We start from the raw sequence: 22,255 nt of genomic DNA on the forward strand, positions 1-22,255 counted from the left end.
TCATGTGTGCCAACGGTGGTGTTGTTGTCGCCATTTGCTAAGGGTATCCTTTGTCTCACCCCCCGTTCTGTTTTGTTACCTTGTCCTTATGTGCATTAGCATAATCTGGTGGAGGAGCCGAGGTACCGGCCACGGGGAGAGCTGCATCTTACAGGTCCCAGGAGGCCGAATTTACCGACGGTGAGGGCACCAGTGGGATGGAGGGCAAGGGGAGCACCACGGCAAAGACTGGAGGACACAGTTCTGACACTGATACCTCCTCTGATGGAAGCTCCCTGGTGGTGGCGGACACCTCTGTGCCCACCCAACCTACAGGTACAGCTGCCACCCCCTTACCAACACCGCCCTCCCAGCAGTCCCTCAGCGTGTTTCTCGTGCCTGCTCACCAGGAGGGTGGGCATCTCCTTCACCCGAGGCACCTCAGGCCCTGCCCCAGTTAGCCCTGCTGCCCTGAGTGAGGAGGCTATTGACCTCCTGCGATCCATTTCTGTTGGGTAATCAACCATTGTGAATGCCATCCAGGGGCTGGCAGCCCATTTGCAACAAACAGATGCTTTTCTGGAGGGCATTCACTCTGGCAGGGCGGCCCAACAGTGATCAATCCAGGCTCTGGCTTCGTCCCTGATCGCAGCCATTGTCCCTGTTTCTAGCCTCCCACCCAAACTTCTTCTGCCCAATCCCATTCCCATCAGCCCCAAACTATCCCAAGCACACAGGCAAACCAGCATGCACCCAGGACAACACACAGGAGAGGTTCAGGCAAACACAAGCACCACACATCATTCCAGAAGCACTCACACAAACACCATCCAGATGCAGACATACCAACATCCACTGCCTCCACTGTGTCCCCCTCCCCTTCCTCATCCACCTCCCTCCTAGTAGCGTCTACACTTAGACCTGCATGCACTACATCCTCATCCACTACCACCACCATGCCTATTACTACATGCCCCTCACTGGCAGTCATCACCCCTACATCCATGCACACATCCCCTGTGTCCTCTCCCACAGTGTCTGTGCCCCTCCTCCCAAAGTACACAAACGCAAGCACTCAGACACCCAACAGCCATCCACCTCACAACAGCATCCAGCCCATGCACCTGCACCCAAACACAGCAGACAGACACCTCTTACAACCACTTCCTATTCCTCCACTCCCAAACCTTCACCCTCTTCCTGTCCCAATGTCCCTAAGAAGCTTTTCTCTCATTGACCTCTTCCCTACCACTCCCCTCGTCCTTCTCATCGGGCCAGGGTGGTCAGAACCCAGGCGAGCACCCCAGCCACCCAATCCACGGCCACAGTAGTGTCGACAGCTACTGCAGGTGGGAGAGGATACCGAGCAGCAACACTGACAGCGTGTCTGCACCAGGTGCATCAAGGAAGGGCAAGGAGGCACCACCAGCTGCGGCAGGGAAGGGCAAGGAGGCACCACCAGCTGCGACAGGGTAGGGCAAGGAGGCACCACCAGCTGCGACACGGAAGGGCAAGGAGGCACCACCACCAGCGTCTAGGAAGGGCAAGGAGGCACCACCAGCTGCAGGAGGGAAGGGCAAGGGGCAATACCCGGCTGCTGACAGGAAGGGCAAGCGGCCTGCACCAGCAGGCAGGAAGGACAGGAGGCCAGGTACCTGGACTCATTCAAAGAACCCACCACCAACCATGGTGGTTCAGCTGTCTGAGGTTGCAGGGGATGGGATGGAGCCTCCCCCCACCACTGCCAGCACTGCCACAGCACAGCCACCAGCACCACTGCCAGCAGCAGCAGCTCCAGTTGGCAGCCGTCCGAGGCTGCGGGGGATGGGCTGGAGCCTCCCCCCACCACTGCCAGCACTGCCACAAGCACCGCCACCAGCACTACTGCCAGCAGCCATCACAGCCGGTGGATAGTGTGTAGTCCTGCCTCCATGGGCTGTTGTGCCTTGTGGCCCCTGTGGGTCTGACACCCAGGTGAGAGACTGTGACCTTGCACTCCCCAAGATCTGCATCACAGGACACAATGCCGCCTTCAGAACTAGATTAGATCTAGTAAAAGCAACGCACGAGGGTGTCGCTTCTGCACATGCTGGTATTTTGGCCACGATAACACTCTTACAGAAACGCTTCTGGTGGTCTGGTCTATGCAGACGGACAAATATGTCCTTTGTTGTGACATTTGCCAGCAAATAAAGGGCTCCAACATCAAATGCTCACCACAGACATCCCTCTTAGTGTCCAGCAGGCCACTACAATGTGTGTACCTGGACCTTTACGGCCCACTCCTACCTGATGGTGCATACAAATACATCTTAGTCGCTGTAGATTCTTGTTCTAGATTCCTGTGGGTATGGCCCCATCGGTCGGCTGACGCTCAAACTGTTATAAAAGTCTTGCTGATCTTTATCAGTACATATGCGGTTGCAGCATTCCATTCGGACCAGGGCCCTGCATTTGCCTCTAAGGCTTTCAGGGACACCATGGGGACGATGGGTGTTGAACTCCATTACTCCCCACCATACCATCCCGAGAGCAATTCGGCCATGGAGAGGTGGAACTGTGATCTAAAGCAGTCCTTAACAACTTGAATATTAGGTTCAGTCCGCAGTTGGCTTCATCACATATATGGGGTCCAGAGAGCACTGAATAATCTGCCAAGACGGACCTTGGGGGGACGCACTCCTTTGATGTTCTCTTGATGCATCTGGTTTGGTGGCAGCAGAAACACCATTTGACATAAATGAACGTCTCACTGTCTTACAGGAGCTTCAGCAATTTTATGATGATAAATCATCTACCAGTGCTGCCACCTAAGGAATAAGGGATTTAGAGAAAAATTTGACTGGCAGGATTCCTAAAGTTGGGGATCTGGTTTGTGTCAAGATCGCTGTGAAGAAGAAATTCAGTCCATCATACAGAGCACCAGTACCGGTCTTGGGAATTCAAGGTACCAGAACTGTCATCTTACCACCACTGTCTGGTTCCCGAACGAACAGATTAATTTCCATTGATGACATCCAACTACACCATGTGGCCGATCCTTTACAGTAGACCAAGAGGTCCCTTGGGTGGTTCCCGATCCCCACTCACTACCCAACAGGACATACCTCTACATAGCAGAATGAACAACACTACTGCGGACTATTCAACAATGTCCAACGCTGTAACAGATACCTTCTCGACCATGGGGCGGAAAACGAACTCTTGCTAGTTACAGTTACCACTTCAATGACAACACCTGTCCAAGATTTGGCTGTTTTTTACATGAACACTTCACAGACTGATGACACCGTCTACCAAGAGCCTCCACGCAAAGTGGACCAATGTACAAGTAATGCACCGGATCCAGTATTTGCAGAGACTGCCTCTGGCTATTTCGTAGACATTGATGACTTTTCCTCAGACTCATCCACTCTCGTGATTGACAATGTTTCAAAAATACGTAAGCTGTATCAATGACTTAAAATGAACTATTTAAAGTACTCATGGAACTATTTATGGTTCTGTTTGACATTTTCAGCATTATTTTTTTGGGGTGGTTTTGTGACTGTTTTCTTTTTGTTTATAAATGGTCACTATATTCCTGAACGCTCCTCTGTTGAGCCTGTGGATGAAGTCTTAACTCCATATCATTCCTCACATAAGGTCCGAAGAGACTTGTCCCTTGTGAATATTACAGCAATACCGAATTCTGATGGGATTGTGTGGGACAATGTTCCCTTTGATATATACCGGCTTACTGAGGTTATTCAAACTCCATACGTGTTCAAAATATCTATGACAGATGTGATTACACCTGATGTTGTATCTGATGATTGGGATGTCCAAACAGTTGATTCCATGCTAGCTGAAATGAAGGACTATTCCGTATTTGAAAGTGATGATGTATATGAACATACAATGAATTATGGGGAGAATTATGTGCTACTAGACACAGGCCAGCATTGAACAGTGGGAACACTGTTCAACACCACCAGTGGGGCGCCCAAAACACTATACAGATAAACTCACAAACTTCACTGGGCATGACACGAAAAATGCAGAGTCATATTATTTTAAGTTACCTCCGTCACAGATTAGGAAAATTTTGCTAACTAACACAGAACTGATTTATTCAGATCCCTTTGTTACTGGAAGAGCACTATTGACTTAAAAAGTGTATGGGGAACACAAGATTGGCAGATACAGGGTAAGGAAGCTTTATTTAGAGCATGCCTGATACCTGTGCAAATGATTTTTTTAAATGGCACGATTCAACAGACATCCTGTCTGGGGTTAGCAAAAATTAAAGATATGAACGCGTCCAGTATCCCCACACCGGCAGTTTAATGATTGGCAATATTTCCTTAATATCACAGAGGAAACACTAGATGCAATGGTTAAGGCTGGTAGCTATAATTCTTCACTTTGCAGTCCCGGCGGGTGGTTAATATGGCCAACTGACACCAATAGGTGTCAAGCGCATTTTCTGAACTCTTCAGGGGTTTTTTCAATTCACCGGCCAGACCCTCACTTTGTATCGGGTCAACATTTACAACGTACAGTTTGGGTAAACTGTGCCAACAGTGTCTACAGACTAACATGTTAGCCGCAGTTAAAAAATATCTGAAAACTCTTTCTGAAGATGTAGACTTGCAGGATTTTCTGCTAAGTCCTAGGAAACAGCGCTCTAAAAGGTTCCTATATGCTATGTATAATGAGATCTGGAAACTTTCTCAGATAGAAGCTGCTGCACATTTGAGGCAATTAGATAAGGAAAATTTAGAGAAGGCTTTAGCAGTTGTCGACAACGGCATGAACACTCTGTCCAACAGGATTTATTCACTATCAAACATTGTGTCGTCTGCTATTGATATTACTCAGACAGACTTGTCCCGGTTATATCATGGACAAACACAGCTACGTTCCATCATGCAGCTGGGTTGGACATCACAGAGGCTGAAAAATGGCCACATTCCATGGAAGTATAGTAACAGTAGTGAATTGTTCACTGCTTTTAATCTTTCAGTGGAACAACAGACAATGGCTAAAAGGGAAGCTAGTTTCACCATGCCTCACACTGAGAAGTTAGACAAGTTGCCCTTCACGGTAGCAGAGAGTCCTTCAACTATTTGGCTCTTACATGGCATAATTAACTTGCCCATTTCCACCTTTTGTTTCTCACATTGCTTGAAACATTTTGCAGTGGGTAGGTTCGAGCAACCAGGCGATAGCTATATTAAGGAAGAGTGGGAGCTGCCCTTTGAGTATACATTTTTGAACAGCAAAACAGAAGTTTTTCTGAGCGGAAGCGAACGTGAGACTACTGTTAGTCATTCAATGATATGTAAGCAGGTGTCCCTTCCTGGCCTTTACAATGGGGTGTCGCAAACTTGGCCTGTTTTCTGAAGGGTACTCCCGTCCCTTTGATTAGACAGGTATTTTGTGTACTTTCCAAAGGAAGTTATGTGGTACTGAGCGATCAAAGTTGTTGCGGCATGCGACCAGGAATTGCCTCCGCAATCTCGGTCTCGAAGGTCGCTACGTGTTTCTGACATGTTTTATTCCCCCCCACACGAGAGATAAAAGTATCTGACATGTGGCCCCACATAGATACTATTAATGTAGATTATGACAAGCTGAGCAGACTAAGGGCCAGATGTACAATACAAACCGTTTTGCATGGCGTAAACTGCGAAATTCGCAGTTTGTGCCATGCAAAGCGGGCATCGTGATGCACATTCCCATTTTGCGAGTCGGTACCGACTCGCAAAATGGGAATGCGACTCGCAGATAGGAAGGGGTGTTCCCTTCCTATTTGCAAATCGCACCGCGATGCAGAATTGCTTGGTGACCACGGTCGCAAAGCAATTCGCAATTAGCACCCATGTCAAGTGGGTGTTAACTCATTCGCAAAAGAGATGGGGTCCCCATGTCGGCAAAAATATTTTTTCAGAGCAGGCAGTGGTCCAATGGACCACTGCCTACTCTGAAAAAACGAAACCAAATGGTTTTAATTTTTATTTTGTATTGCAGCTTGTTTTCCTTTAAGGAAAACGGGCTGCAATACAAAAAAAAAAACTGCTTTATTGAAAAAGCAGTCACAGACATGGAGGGCTGCTGTCTCCAGCAGGCCACCATCCCTGTGAGTGCAGGGAATTGCAAGGGGTCGCAAATTGCGACCCACCTCATTAATATTAATGAGGTGAGTCTTTGCGACCCCCTTGCGATTTGCAGAAGGTGTCTGAGACACCATTCTGCATATGATTTTGCTAGTCGCACTGACTCTCAATTTCCGATTCGCAAAATCCTTTCTTGCTACATCTGGCCCTAAAAGCGCTATTGTTTCAAAAACAGGTCACGTTGACATCCGCTAGAGAGACGTATGCTGCCCAGATAGCAAGATCATCAGCCGAGATACAATCCCTATTAAATACTTACTTCCCCAAGCCCTTTGGAGAATTGGTATCCAGACTAGTCAATGCTTCAAGCACTGCTGGGATTGGACTACTACTGCTATTTCTTCTGATTCGCAATGGTTGTTTCTTTCCAGCTACGCAGAGCAATGGAGCCGCTCCCACCAACTCAACTGTGCCGTAAACGCATGGTCCGGATCTTCAGTGCCCCTTTGCTGGTGGAATTGTAGCATGATTGGTCATTGTCATTTCAGCCACTTCTCTGGTGCGTACAACCAGTTTTCTGCTGCGTGTGGTGCCTCTTCGAACACCTGCCTATGGTGTGTCTTGCTGTTGCACTGGCATCTCCTGTGGACCACGAACTGCTGATGTCCCCTATGAGGGTTCATACACGGTCCTGCCCCTTGAGACTAAGGTTGCTCCGCGTGGCCACTTATGAGCCTTCCATTTTAATGTCTACCATGGACGATGGCACTGCTGCAGATGGTTCTACACTAGAGACTGACATGCACTACTGCTCTGTGGATCTGTTTGCCCGCCCGGAGATCGATTTAACATCTGACGATGTGGACTCATTTTTGAGGTCCTTGGTTTGTGACTTTGATGATACTCTTCGAGATCATGACTATAGCAAATAATTTGATGAATTGGTTTGCCATTCCCGATTAAACGTATGCATCCAAATTGCCTTTACTTTGGCCTGCTGTGCTTGTCATGGTTGACATTAACATTCTCTGTATGTATTTTAGATAATATGTTTTACTATCTTTTAACATATTTTAAACTTTTTTTAGCTAGTTTTATGCTTTTAGCTTTTTGGTTCAGAGCAATTTTAGTGTTTGGGTTCCTGTACCTTCGTCATACCTGTTACGGCATTTGGGAGGGTGTGGTGAATCCTAGTTTGTTTTAATGGGATGACAGGAGTTAGCTTAGTCTTCGGCTGGCAGACTCATGCCCCCGTCACCTAGTGACTTTTAACCTACTTAGCTTGCTCTGTCTTAGCCCATTTAATTATTTAATTCTTCTAAGATGGCTGCCTTGTTTATAGTTAGGCCACTTGTTATGCTTTGCATTATCAGTGCCACTACGTTAAGGCGTCAAGATCAGGTGACAAAGACAAACAAACATTAGGTGTTCACACTTAGGGACTTTCTCTCTCCATACTTTCAAGGGAATTATTTATATTAATTGCCGCCCCAAGCATGCCTGTTATCTATTGTTTGGGAACACACCTACATCAGGGGTCCAAGTAGATCTGTATAAATACATCACACTTTAGACAGATAATCAGAGGGATTCCGACCAGACGGCATCGCCACCATCGCTGATGTCGATGCTGCACGTCATCTTGGCGGTGACCCAGGGGGTCATTCCGACCGCTAGGGCCGCGAATGACGGAAGCACCGCCAACAGGCTGGCGGTGCTTCCCTGCCCATTCTGACCGCGGCGGTAAAGCCGCGGTCAGAAAACCGGGTCCGGCAGTTTCCCGCCGGATTTCCCCCAGCTGGGCGACAGCGCCGCCATGGGGATTCTGACCCCCTTCCCGCCAGCCTGTTTCTGGCAGTTTACACCGCCAGGAAGAGGCTGGCGGGAACGGGTGTCCTGAGGCCCCTGGGGGCCCCTGCACTGCCCATGCCACTGGCATGGGCAGTGCAGGGGCCCCCTAACAGGGCCCCAGCCTGCTTTTCACTGTCTGCCTAGCAGACAGTGAAAAGTGCGACGGGTGCAACTGCACCCGTCGCACACCTGCAACACCGCCAGCTCCATTCGGAGCCGGCTTCAGTGTTGCATGCCCCCTTCCCGCTGGGCCGGCGGGTGCTAACATTGTTAGCGCCAGCTGGCCCAGCGGGAAGGTCGGAATGGCCCCAGCGGTCTTTTGACCGCAGAGCGGCCAAATGGCGGTTCCCGCCAGGCGGGCGGCGACTGCCGCCCGCCCGGGTCAGAATGACCCCCCCAGTCTTCGTGTCCCTGTGGAGTCTGAGATAGAGACCTCATTCCAAGGTAACGAGGGTTGGGGGCTCCTCTCCTGGACATGGCATTGGCAGATTAGGTTTAACAAACCCAGCTCTCCTTTAGGTAGGAGGTTTGGCCTATCATATTAGGGAATTAGGACATATTACACACCTTATGCCTTTTCATGCTATTGCAAGATGGTGGGGGTCTTTGTAATAATGACTCTTGTCTTTACAATCCTATTTCTTGCATTGTTCATTAGCCTAATCATTGCAGCCCATGCAACTTATCGCAGATTGCAGTTGTGTTAAATAAAAACTATTGAAACTTTACTGCAACTTCGTTATTGCCTGTGTGGATGAGACATGATGTATCTGTGAGAACAGGGTAATCTCTGCTTAACCACAACACTCCCTGAGATGTCATACTCTTGAGTCCATGCGTAAAGGTTGCCACAAATCACCTTTTACTATTTGGGTTTTTGGTGAGGTGCTGCTAGTGAGCTGGAATGGTTGGGACGACAGCTGTGACTTGTAGTAGGATAGGCATAGTCACCTACAAACATAAGTACTGTCATCCTTAAACCAGCAGTCTTGCCTAGAGCAAGAGTCCAAACTACGACAAGACAAAGCCATCCACTCACCCCAACCTTCCTAGGACAAAGCACACAGGGCACAGTGCCCCCTCCAGAACCAGTGGAAGAAGCCATCCACTCACCCCATCCTTCCCAGGATGAAGCACGCTGGGCGCAATGCCCCCTCCAGAACCAGTGGAAGAAGCCATCCACTCACCCCATCCTTTCCAGGATGTAGCACGCTGGGCACAAAGCCCCCTCCAGAACCAGTGGAGAAGCCACCCACTAGAGAGACTGTGGCCTTGCACTCCCCAGGACCAAGCAGTGGGCAAACCACCCACTTGAGAGACTGTGGCCTTGCACTCCCCAGGACCAAGCACAGGGCATGTTGCCCCCTCCAGAGCATGTGGGCAAATCACCCATTTGAGAGACTGTGGCATTGCACTCCCCAGGACCAAGCAGTAGGTAAACCACCCACGTGAGAGACTGTGGCATTGCACTCCCCAGGACATCGTACAGGGCATGTAGCCCCCTCCAGGACCAGTGGTGTTGTACCATCTCCCAGCTGATGTGCCCCCCATTCCCTCTTCCCGTGAGATGCCTGTGTATTTTCAACCTGATGCACCTGCAGTGTTCTCTCCATGTTTTTGCAGGAGTGAGGTGGGGCCTTATCCTATGGGATGTGGCCCTGTGGCCCTCGGACATTGAGGACTGGGCAGTGTCCCTACATTTGTAAATATGTATATACTTTAGTATTTTGATGCACTTATTCATGTTATTTTATTGCATTACACTCACTTTCTTCCAATTATTTTGTCCTTGCATTATTCCTGAGGGTTACAGGGTGGATTGTGGTACTGAAAATTCTGGACCCGTGTTATAAACATCGTCGTATCACAACGATTTTGGTATCAGCAGACCCGGAATGATTAGAATAGTATGCACAAGCATTGTATTCATATTCGGGTAACAAAATCACCCGAATATCAGAGTTTCCGTCCTGAACCCTTGTGTTCCATTTAAACAACAGCCATTTTGTGATTGCCCTCACATAGGCCAATGTCTAATGCTGAAAACAAGTCTGAAGGACACGTACACCTTTGCTGACTCCTCTGTGACCTGGGCAAGCTGACTCCACTGCCTGAAGCCAAACCTGTTCGGCCAGTTTCTTTCCCAGTGGCCGAATGAGATTAGTATCAAGGCACAACACATCATAAACCTTTCATCACACACAAACCATGCCTAATCTTAAACACACCTGTCCCTGTTTCTTTCTTTATGACTTGCTTTACAAGGAGGAGGTGCCCGTTTATATTGGGGGTCCGTCGATATCTGATGAAAGTACTAAGCCTTGCCGGGTAATTGATTGAGGGCTGGACAAACTGAAATATGGGCTTGTCATCATAAACCTGCTATTTCTTTGTAGTGAAAATATGTGAATGGTCAACTGTAAAATAAGGAATGTTTGCCTAAAGCATAATATTTTGTATAAAAGAGAAGGTTAGCTTTGCAAAGGGAGCAGTCTCCTGAGAATATACACTGTGTTGTACTTCTAGGATACCTGTTACTGGCTGCAGCCAATAAACAAGATCTTTGACTTCACCAAGAAGACTCTGTGTTTCTGTAGTCTGAAACAGGAAGGACTCGAAGTCTTAGGGTGTGTTCCCTGGCACCACTGGGTTCTGAAAAACCCAGTACTGCAGTTGGCGCCCAACGTAGAGCGATTTCAGCGGTACCGGTCCAAGCCAGAGGTTCGTGAGGAGCTTCGTGTGAAAATTCTGGAGGAAGGCCGCCACTTCATCGACCCCTGTATGTCGATGTGGTCCGAAAGTCTTTACTGCGAGGTTCCCCGCTTTCCGATAGCTACGAAGGACTGCTGCCCTGACTATCGCCCTGTTTTGGACCCTTGATGATTTGGTAGAGCGAAACGATAAACGAGTCTTCTGGTGACGTCATCGATACCTCAGTTAAGTATAAGTGGAGCGTCTCCCAGTCCTTAGTTTGGTTCTTAGTTTGGTATCCCCTTGGGATCTTTGATTTGGAACTTGCAAGTACCAAAGCCGAGGGATTCGTGTATTCACAAGACTATCGTATTCGATAATCCTTTGAAGTTTGAAGCTAGACTAGAGAGCGAAGATGCCTGGTCTTAGCAGATATGGAAATTTGTTTTGTCTTGGTTATAATAGGGATTCCCGATTGGAGGACTCGTGTCCGGTTCCTCCGATTGGAACTCCAACCTATGAACTATATGTGAAACATGGCATAGGCCCCCTCACATATAATGAAGTATGGATCCGATACACCAGGAAAGATGGTGTTTTAAAATGGCCCCAATATGGTAGTTTTGACACAGAGATTCTGAATAATCTGGAGGTTAAACTTTTCAAGAAGAAAGCCCGGCCGGCGATGTTTGACTCTTTCCGCCTATGGCGTAAGGAAGCCAAACAGAAGGAAATTAAATTAGCAAAGAGAAATAAGAGGGAAGAGGGTATCTCGATAATGCAAGCTGCCATGCAGTTTAAAGATGATGAAGAAAAACAGATGAATGAGCAGTTGCACAGGCAACGTAAATTGGTGACCGATAAATGTTATCCAGTTCTTCCGCTTCTTCAGCAAGATGCAGCAAAAGAACTTGAGAAAGATCCTTTAATGTCACACTTGTTGAGTTCGCCACCCCCTTATGCGCAGAATGCTACTGCACCTCCGCAACCTTTAGCTGTGCAACCTCCGGTTATTGTGCCTCAGATTCTTCCACAGCCGCCAGCTCCTTTTCAGTTGGCTCCTACTACTATGGCGCAGCCCCTTCAAGGGCCGCCGACTTCGCTACCTACTCCATCTGTACCTCCTGCGACTTTATGTACTACATCGACTGCCTCTTCTGGTGTTCTTCCTGATACTGCCTTTGCGTCTGCTTCTGCGTCTGCCTTGCCTCCCTCTGTTTTTCCTCCTGTTCTTTCATCAACTTCTCCTTCTGTCCGACAGAGAATGACAGATACTGTTGCCAGCCTTATATTTCCTCTCTTTGGGTCGTCTGGTGTGACCCCAGATTCGGAGTGTAAACAGTCGCGTAGTCAACTGCCTAATTCTCAAGAGAGAGAGATGTTTGACCGTATGGCGCGTAAATGGGTTGTTTACCCTTTAAGATACGATGTAGAGTGCCTGTTATGGATGTCTTCCGCCAATGGGAAGCACCGAAACAAAGATATTTTTTTGAGAAAATGTGTGCTTTCCTTTGTGAGGAATTAGAAGATAATGATTTGGAAACAAATCCGCCTGATTTGTGCTGTGTACGGTTTGAGTTTGCAAAGGGCACGATTGTGGGTTCGGATGTTGAGACAGCAGTTGCGACGTTGTTGTCCTTTAGGAATAAGGATCCTTCTCAGTCATTGTTCCAACATGACTCCTCTGTTAAAAAAAAAATTGCGACAGTACCCAATGAGTGAAGTCCCTCCGGTATGGAAGGACGCCATTGGGGCTGATGATGCTAATCAAATTGAAGCTGTCCCAGCTCATTTTCAGCGTGTTTGGGTACATGTTCCGTGGAAGCGAGCGGAAGTTTTAGCCCTTAAGCAGACTTTGCCTGATCCCTGTAAAAACCCTGCAGGTATTATAAGGAATTATCACAGACTGCAGACTCATGCATTATGAATTTAGCCGACATAGACATGTTATTTGGAAATGTTGTTCCACAGCCTTTGTGGGGATCGATTCGCCATACAGATCATGCACAAGAGTTAGGTGACTCATGGGCTAATATTAGTGCTGCAAATGATAGACAAGTTGGTGGTGCCAAGCCTGAGCCTTTGGTAGCAGAACTGCCTGCTAGGATCATTACTTACATGAAGACTTTAATGCCTGCGATGCGTGTGAATTGGGATAAATTGTCTGCATGTAAGCAGAAGAAAGATGAAACAGTGTCTGATTTCTTCACCAGGTTTGAGGAAACGTTTATCGACCACAGTGGTCAAGATATGAGTACAGAAGGTGGTCAACGGTTGTTCGTCGACAAGTTTGTGCACAATTTGCTTGCCGAGCTGTGTAAGAAATTGAAGGATTCAGAGAGTTCTTGGGCCGTTTCCTCTTCAGCACAAATATTGGCTACTGCACAGTACTACGAAAATAGGGATAAAGATGAGAAGGATAGAGCAGACAAGAAAACTAAAGAATTAAAGACGAAGGTTCTTTTACAACAGGCGTATCCGCCACGTAGTGGTCAGAGTAACTATCAGCAACCTCAGCAGTTCCAGAGAAACTCGCAAAGGTTCGAGTTTTCTCAACCACGTGTTCCTGTAGGTCCCAATCAGTGTTCATATTGTAAAGAAGAGGGTCATTTCAAGTATAGTTGTCCTATTTTGTTACAGCGTACGAATGGTGCTTCTGGCGCAAGAGGTCGAGGTGTTCAACAAGCTCCTAGAGGTAGAGGACGTGGAAATTTCCCACAGAACACGCGTTCCTTTCCGTCTCAAAACTCAATGAATAGTTTTGACCAGCAACATAACGCGTCTGGTAGGACGGCTCAGTACTATGCTGACGACTACTATGGAGAAGATGAGAACTTGGAAGGTAATAATTGCTAGGACAGCCATAGACGAAGAGAGGGAGTTTTTTTAGTTCCAGTAGATCAGAATGGACCTTATGTTAAGGTGATTACCTAGGTGTGTCGGAGCCTTTTCTGTTGGATACTGGTGCTACAAAGAGTTCTATTATGCACTCAAAACTCCCTGGCGCACCTTTGTCTGTCGAGATGAATGTTTCAGTAGGTTTTTCTGGCGCCCCGGTTAGAAACCCGATTTCTAGTCCTATGTCCCTTTCTGTTGGACCTTGTGAATTGGAAGCACCCCTTATTCTGATGACAGGTTGTGGTGAAAACTTGTTAGGTTTGGATTTGTTGAAAAGATTGTATGCAACATTATATTGTTCTCCTTCGGGAGTACAACTACACTGGGTAGGAAAGTGGTCTCTCCAATCTAATGTATTTGTCAAAGGATAAACTTCCGACCGAATTGTCGTTTCTTCCTGATACCATTTGGGCTACTGGTCCTAATGACGTGGGTCTGTTGGAAATACCGCCTTATTTTGTGACATTGAAAGCCAATGTTAAATTACCACGCATTCAACAATACAAGATCTCTAGTGAAGGTGAAAAGGCGTTGCTAGCGATCCTTTATGATTTAATTGAAAAATATGTAATTGAAGAGACAAGAGGCAACGTTTGTAATAGTCCTGTTCTGCCTGTTTTGAAACGTACTGACCCCTCTAAGCCACTTGTTTACAGGCTCGTGATTGATCTTAGAGAGGTAAATAAAATAGTTGTGCCACAGTTTCCAGTTGTTCCTGATATCACTGCCATATTGACTATGATTCCAGCTTCCGCCACCTGGTTCTCGGTGATTGACTTAAAGAATGCTTTCTTCAGCATCCCGATTGCCGAGGAGAGCAGGGATATTTTTGGATTCAGTTTAGGAGGCCGAAGTTTCCGCTTCAAACGCGCTCCTTAAGGCTACTGTGAAAGTCCATCAATATATAGTCAGGCTTTAAAAACACAGCTTGATGCAATTGTTTTACCTGACGGCGCTACCCTTATTCAGTACATTGATGATTTGCTAGTCGCTACAGATACTGAAGAGATTTGTAAAGAAGCCACCTTGTTGTTGTTGCGTCATTTGTCTGATTTACATCACAAAGTGTCCCTTTCAAAACTGCAATATTGTCGACAAGAAGTGACTTACTTAGGTCATCTCTTATCGAAGGAGGGAAGGAAACTGACCTCAGAAAGAATTCAGGCAATTGCAAAATTGAGTGTGCCAAGGACACAGAGAGAAGTACGTGCTTTCTTGGGCATTACATCATACTGCAGACAATGGATACCGAATTTTTCTTTGCTGGCCAAACCTTTGGTAGCATTGACCTATAAAGATACACCAAACCCCGTTCCGTGGTCTGAAGATTGTCAGATACGTTTTTCCGAATTGCGTAATGCATTGTGTTCGGCTCCTGTGTTGGGTACCCCCGACTACAGTAAGCCCTTTACACTGTATGTCCATGAGAAAGAGGGTTGTGCATTGTCAGTGCTGACACAGTCTTTTGGAGACAAGCAGCGCCCATGCGCATATTTTTCGTCAACTTTGGATCCGGTAGCTAAAGCACTGCAGAGTTGCTTGAGAGCCACAGCGGCAGCAGCTGTTTCTATTCGACAGTCTGCTGGGTTAGTGATGAATAATATGTTGATTGTGATGGTTCCACATGCAGTGGACACGTTGTTAAACAGGACCAAGACACAGCATTTAACTAGTGCTCGATTGTCAGGTTACGAGTTGACACTGTTAGCGAGTCATGTGCACATAAAGAGGTGCAATACGTTGAATCCAGCCACGTTATTGCCGATTTCAGTAGAGACAGATGATGTTGAACAACATGACTGTTTTCTTAGGACAGAAGAAGAAACGAAAGGGAGAGTAGATCTTAAAGATACTCCTCTTGTAAAGTGTGATGGTACCTTATGGGTGGATGGTTCATGCTTCAAGCTTCCGAATGGTGATACGACTGCAGCATATGCTGTCACAACTTTGCATACGATTGTTGAAGCTGCACGTATACCACATAATTCAGCTCAAGCAGCAGAGCTGATTGCACTTACGAGAGCGTGTGCGTTATCGAAAGGAATGAAAGTGACCATATATACCGACAGCCAGTATGCGTTTGGTGTGGCCCATAGTTTTGGACGATTGTGGAAAGAACGTGGGTTCCTGACTTCGCATGGAGCTAAAATTCAGCATGGTCAGTTGGTGAATGAGCTTCTTGAGTCACTGACCTTGCCATTACAAGTTGTGATTGTGAAATGCAGTGCACACAAGAAGGTTACTGATGATGTCGGTCGTGGCAATGCATTTGCTGACGAAATCGCAAAAGAAACAGCAAAAGATGTGATGAATCGAATGTATGTTGCAGGCCCCGCAAGATGGGTTGGTGACATTGGAATATGTGAAGATACGACAGAGGGTGTGAAGTCTATTCAAGCTGAAGCTTCAGAGAAAGAGTTGAGTGTGTGGAAAGAAAGTACGGGTAAATTGGATGAAAATGGTTGTTGGGTTGACTTGTCAGAACATCAGCGATGGTTGTTACCCGATGCGTATGTGCTTGCAGTGGTGACAATGGCTCATGGAATGGCCCATATCAGTGTGAAAGGGATTTGTAAGTTGTTGGCTCCAGTATGGCAAAATGCTGGAATTCCTAAATGTGCAGAGAATGTGGTCAATAATTGCATGGTGTGTCTGAAATACAATCCTGGTAGGGGAACCCCAACTCCAGCTGGTCATTTTGCACCTCCAACGTATCCGTTCAAGGTTTTGCAGCTAGATTTCATCCACATGGAAAGGTGCAACAATCTGAAATACGTACTCGTTGTTGTTTGTGCTTTTTCAAGATGGGTAGAAGCATATCCCTTAAAAGACAACACTGCCTTATCCACAGCTAAAGTCCTTGTCAAAGAATTCTTCCCTAGGTTTGGAATGCCGAGAATGGTCTGGAGTGATAATGGGAGTGAATTTGTGGGTCGAGTGATGAAAAAAGTATGTGAAGGGCTAGGTATTCAGCAAAAATTCCACGCTGCAAATCATCCCCAATCAGCTGGACTAGTAGAGTGCTAGACTATGGCACGCTAAAACTGAAGTTGGCAAAGATACAAGCGAGCTCTGGTCTTAAATGGCCTGACGCTCTGCCTTTAGCACTCCTATCAACAAGAATGACTGTGCATTCGCGAGTGGGACTTAGTCCCTATGAAATTGTGTTCGGCCGCCCGGCCAACATATGGGGAGTGCCAAGACCAACAAAATTCAGTGAGATCGAACACCCTGTACTGCTTGATTATTTGTATGAATTGACGGCTAAATTGCGTGTTCTACACCAACAGGTTCACGATACTCTGCCTCAGGTCTCTGAAGCTCCAGGACATCTTATCAATCCTGGATCATGGGTACTGGTCAAGAACTTCCAGCGGACAAAGAATGACCAGCCCCGTTGGACCGGCCCCTACCTCGTCCTTCTCTCAACAAGATCAGCTGTTCGAGGGGAAGGGAAAAAGAACTGGATCCACGGCGTACACTGCAAGAAGGTCCCTTTTCCTCTACCATACGACCGGTGGGTCCAGGAGGGGATCGCTGACTCTGAGACTGAGACTGTGCCTCATTTTTTGACATTTAGCGATGCACGTGTAAAAGGAACAATTTCTGAACAAGAAAGTGACAATAATTTGCAAGAAGCTGTGCCACCGTCAATTCACAGATAATCCTCTTTATCTATGCTACCTTTTATTATTAAGATCCAAACATATAGGGCCTTATTACAACCCTGTACTATTGTCTTGCCTCTAGTGCTTCTACCAATCTCTCTTTAGTCTTTAACCACATTTCTGATCCTGAGTTTGTCTCTTTACTTACTTAATAGTTTAAGTAATATCAGTTGGAACATTGCATGCTTCAATTAAAAAAAGTAATCCGAGGGAATGGCTATTACAAACTAATGCCTATGATACAATTTTACTTAATGAGAATAAGGGCTTGATTTGATTTGTGAGGGCTTTATCTGCGTTCTGTCCTTGCTATCCCCTCTCATTCCGGTTGGGCTAAGGGTGATGTTTCAGTGTGGTTTGGGATGACCTTTTATCTTAATATTAGATCTATTGATGTGAAAAGCAATGCAATTCAGGAATTTTATGTTAAATATTGTAAATACTGTTTTCTGACTGGTCAATGTTTATAATGAATATTTTACTACCTCTAATCACTGTAATTTTCATTTTTTTTTTAAATATTATTGATTTTGTGACTGTTTAAAGCCCACTCTCAAAGGATCTAATTTGGTCTTTGTGGTGATATCAATGCAAAATTCAATGCTCGCTCTGTCATGGCTGCCAAGTCATCCCAACTCGGACCAATTCTAGAGGTGCTACACTTGGTAACTATAGGCTAGATGTATGAAGCCTGTTTGCATTTCTTAATGGTCAGACTCTCTAACTGGGTTTTTCTTATGTACAAGCCCTTTAAGGAATCACAAATTGTGATTTCTACCCTGTAATAATCACAATTTGTGATTCCCAGAATAGGAAATTGCAAACAGGGATTTTCTATTTGCGATTCCTATTCTGATGTACCATGCATTTCCTAAATGCGACTTTTAGCATTTTGGCGATGCAATTACCATCGGCTTGAAGCCATTGGTAATCAGGTGCAATTTCAAAAAAACACCCCAAAGTGCTTTTTTCAATTGAAATTGAGCACACACATGCTCCTTATGCATATGTGTGCTCTACAGGTGCACCCCTATTTTTGGGGTGCACCAAGGGGGGCCTTTTGCCCATTGCCATCCTTGGTCTTGCATTTCCTAAATATCAAGTTCCTAATAAGAAACCTCTATTTAGGAAATTCAAAACCTGCCCATTGACTCAAATGCAATGGGATTCCTAATTAGTGACTTTGTAGGAATTGCTATTAGGAAATCGGTATCTTAGTACATTGCAATTTGGATGACTTAAATAATGATTTCTATGAAGTCGTTATTTGAGAAATGCAAAATTGCATTTTTGTACATCTGGCCCCATGTAGCTCAAAGATATTTAGGGGCATATTTATACTCCGTTTGCGCCGAATTTGCGTTGTTTTTTTCGACGCAAATTCGGCGCAAAACTAACGCCATATTTATACTTTGGCGTTAGACGCGTCTAGCGCCAAAGTATGAGGAATGAGCGTAATTTTTTTGCGTGAACGCCTTCCTTGCGTTAATGAGATGCAAGGTAGGCGTTCCCGTCTAGAAAAATGACTGCGACGCAAATGCGTTGTATTTATACTCCCGGGCAAAAATCACGCCCGGGAGTGGGCTGGGCAAAAAACCCTGCATTTGCGCCTCTTTTTAACGCCTGGGTCAGGGCAGGCGTTAAGGGACCTGTGGGCTCAAAATGAGCCCACAGCTGCCCTCCCATGCCCCCAGGGACCCCCCCTGCCACCCTTGCCCACCCCAGGAGGACACCCAAGGCTGGAGGGACCCACCCCAGGGACATTCAGGTAAGTTCAGGTAAGTATAAAAAAAATTTTTTTTTTTTTTTTTGGCATAGGGGGGCCTGATTTGTGCCCCCCTACATGCCACAATGCCCAATGACCATGCCCAGGGGACAGAAGTCCCCTGGGCATGGCCATTGGGCAAGGGGGCATGACTCCTGTCTTTACTAAGACAGGAGTCATATAAATGGCGTCTGGGCGTCGTTAAAAATGGCGCAAATCGGGTGGAGGCGATTTTTTGCGTCAACCTGACTTGCACCATTTTTAAGACGCCCTAGCGCCATTTTTCCCAACGCCGGCGCTGCCTGGTGTACGTGGTTTTTTTCCACGCACACCAGGCAGCGCCGGTCTGCTTGCGCCGGCTAACGCCATTCAATAAATACGGCGCCCGCATGGTGCTTCAGAATGGCGTTAGCCGGCGCAAAAATGTTTGACGCTAAACTGCGTTAGCGCAGTTTAGCGTCAAAAAGTATAAATACGGGCCTTAGGGTCTAATTACGATCTTGGCAGATGGGATACTCCATCACAAATGTAATTGACATCCCGAATGCCATACTACCATGTATGGTAATATGGCGGACGGGATATCCATCACATTCATGACATATTATCCCATCCGCCAAGATCGTAATCAGGCCCTTAGTCGAGATTCATCATTCATGATTCTGATTGTGTCGAATCAGCAGCTGTGCTTACGCGTTTTTGCATGTGGATGTGCTTCCACCATTAACTATATCTTTATATCCTGCAGTATAACCAGTTGTCTTGTAGCAGGTGAGTTGCTCAATTAAAAACTTTGATGACCACAGATCCCTAACTGTGGGTTTTGTCACAACGGCCACAATCTTTGCCTTTCAATTAAAAACAATGGCCTGAGATTGGTCAGGAAGTTTCCAGATCCTTGAGTGTGCATTGACAAACTGATCAAAAAACATCAGCTAACACATTTTATTATTTGTCTGATGAGGTTAGTAAGACTGCCTTTACTTTATCAAATGCTGCACTATGTTTGTCGATTAAAACTCCTTTCCCTAGCCCGTACACCACCCAGATCTTAATATGCCCTGGTAGTTTGATGCAGTCTGTTCTTTAGCTAAAAGCATTGTCTAAAGAACAGAAACATAGTAGAGATTGCCAATCAGAGAGCTATCTACCAAAGAACTTTAAAAAGAAAAGAGCCGAGATTGTGCAATGAAGCTGTAATCTGTTAATGTCTGCATGTAAAAAAATGATTTTTCTGGCATACAGTGAGTTAGAGTCATGCCACCAATGAGGTATCATTCAAACATGGGGAGAATACCACTGCTGCAAAATGGGTGTCCCATTTTTCTGGCATTTATTGTTATAACTCTACCAGTACAAGTGAACCCTTCCAGTACTTTGCGTGATGAGCCAAGAATGGCCTTATAGTTGACCTTGGCAAGGTGGTTTCTGTTCCAGTGATCAGCCCGTGGGGCAAAACCCACAAAAACCCACAGGCCCATCGGAGTCCCCATGAATTTGTTCAAATCAAATATTAATCTCTGTTAACCACAGCTTACTAACATTCCTAACAGCGCTTGTCACACCCAGCTCCCTCCTTACAGGTCCGCCTCAGCTATTTATCATTTGTGTATTCAAGAAATGTAATCAGCATGAACCACGCTGTTATAAACAAATATCACTTGTTGACTCCACGGTCAATGATGTCTGTAAACTTCTTTACAACGGGGATATGGAATAGGCTAAAGAAAATGGGACTCTGTGAGAATCCCAGTACAGCTTCAGAAAAGGTCATGGTACAAATGAGCAGTGCTTGAATCTTCAGGTTGTTATTGTCAAATACACTGTTGCAAAGAGTTGCCCATTTTACCTGGCCTACATGGACCTCTAACATATTTTGGCCCAGTCAATTAGTCAAAACTGTGATGGCACTTACTCCAGATCCTCAAGTAGTGAACTTTTTATCTGATTTGCATCCTGATTTGATGGCAAGGGTAAGAAATGGGAATAATAGTGAGTGCACATGGCTTTCAATTTGAAGAGCGAAGTGCACTACTGTAGTGTGCTCACACCTGTATTATTTATTATATATTAATAATTTAAATTTGTCTCTGGTCACTAGTGGCCAAGATGTGCCTCCAATCAATCATAAATCATTTCCGGCACTTTGCAGATCATGCAGTGCTTGTAGCACTTATCTCTAAGACTTTAAAAACTCTGATGAAGTATTTTACCTGCTTTATGTCAGATTTAATGACATATTTATACTTTATTTCCACTGAAATAGCGTCATTTTTTGACGTTATTTCTTTTCAAACTTAACTCCACATTTATATTTTGACTCTAGACCTGTCTAGCATCAGAATATTGGAGTTAAAGTCCTTTTTGCCTGTGGAAAAATATCTTGCGTTAATGAGATGCAAGGTAGGCGTTCCCGGGCAAAACATTTCTCTAAGGCCCAGGCGCCCTATTTATCCTCCTATGCAAAAAGGGTGCACGAGAGGAAGGCGGGCCTAAATATTGGAGCTAGGCTTGCTTAGTGCCATTATTTAACGCCTTGGTCAGGGCAGGCATTCAGGGACCTGTGGGCCTTTTTCCATGGTCAGAGACCATGGAAAGAGCCCACAGGATTTCTTCCCTGGCACCAGGGACACCCCCACCCACACCAGGAGGACACCTAAGGATGGAGGGACCCCATCCCAGGTAAGTAGAGTTGATTATATTTTAAAAAACATTTAAGAGCTATGGGGGGGCCTAACGTGGGCCCCCTTACATGGCACTGGCCCTAGTGGCCATACCCAGGGGACATAAGTCCCCTGGGCATGGTCATTAGGCTGGGGAGCATGACTCCTGTCTTTACTTAGACAGCAATTATGTCCATGGGGGCTGTGCACCAAAATATGGTGCTAATCAGGTTAGAGTCATTTTCTGGACTCTAACCTGACTAGCACCATTCTTTGACACACAACCTCCAGTTTTCCCTACGCCCTCTCCACCCTGTTAGCATCAACCATTTAGATGTTAACTGGGCCTTACTGTTGACTAATTGCATTCCATAAATATGACACCTGGCTGGCGTCTTGGGGTGGCACTAGCCAGTGGTATACTTTTTGGTGCTAAACTGCATTGTCCCAGTTTAGCGTCAAAAAGTATAATTCAGGGCCTTAGATGAAGAGACTGTAGGTCTCACTTACAAGGCCCTAGTAGCACACTGCGCCACCGGAGCATAATCTTTTTTTACACTTCAGTGGCACAGTGTGCCAGCCCATATTTACAAGGCCACGCAAAGCCACCTTGCGTAGCTTTTCATGACCTTGTAAATA

This window comes from Pleurodeles waltl, chromosome 1_1 (genome assembly GCF_031143425.1).
Source record: "Pleurodeles waltl isolate 20211129_DDA chromosome 1_1, aPleWal1.hap1.20221129, whole genome shotgun sequence".
Taxonomy (NCBI): Eukaryota; Metazoa; Chordata; class Amphibia; order Caudata; family Salamandridae; genus Pleurodeles; species Pleurodeles waltl.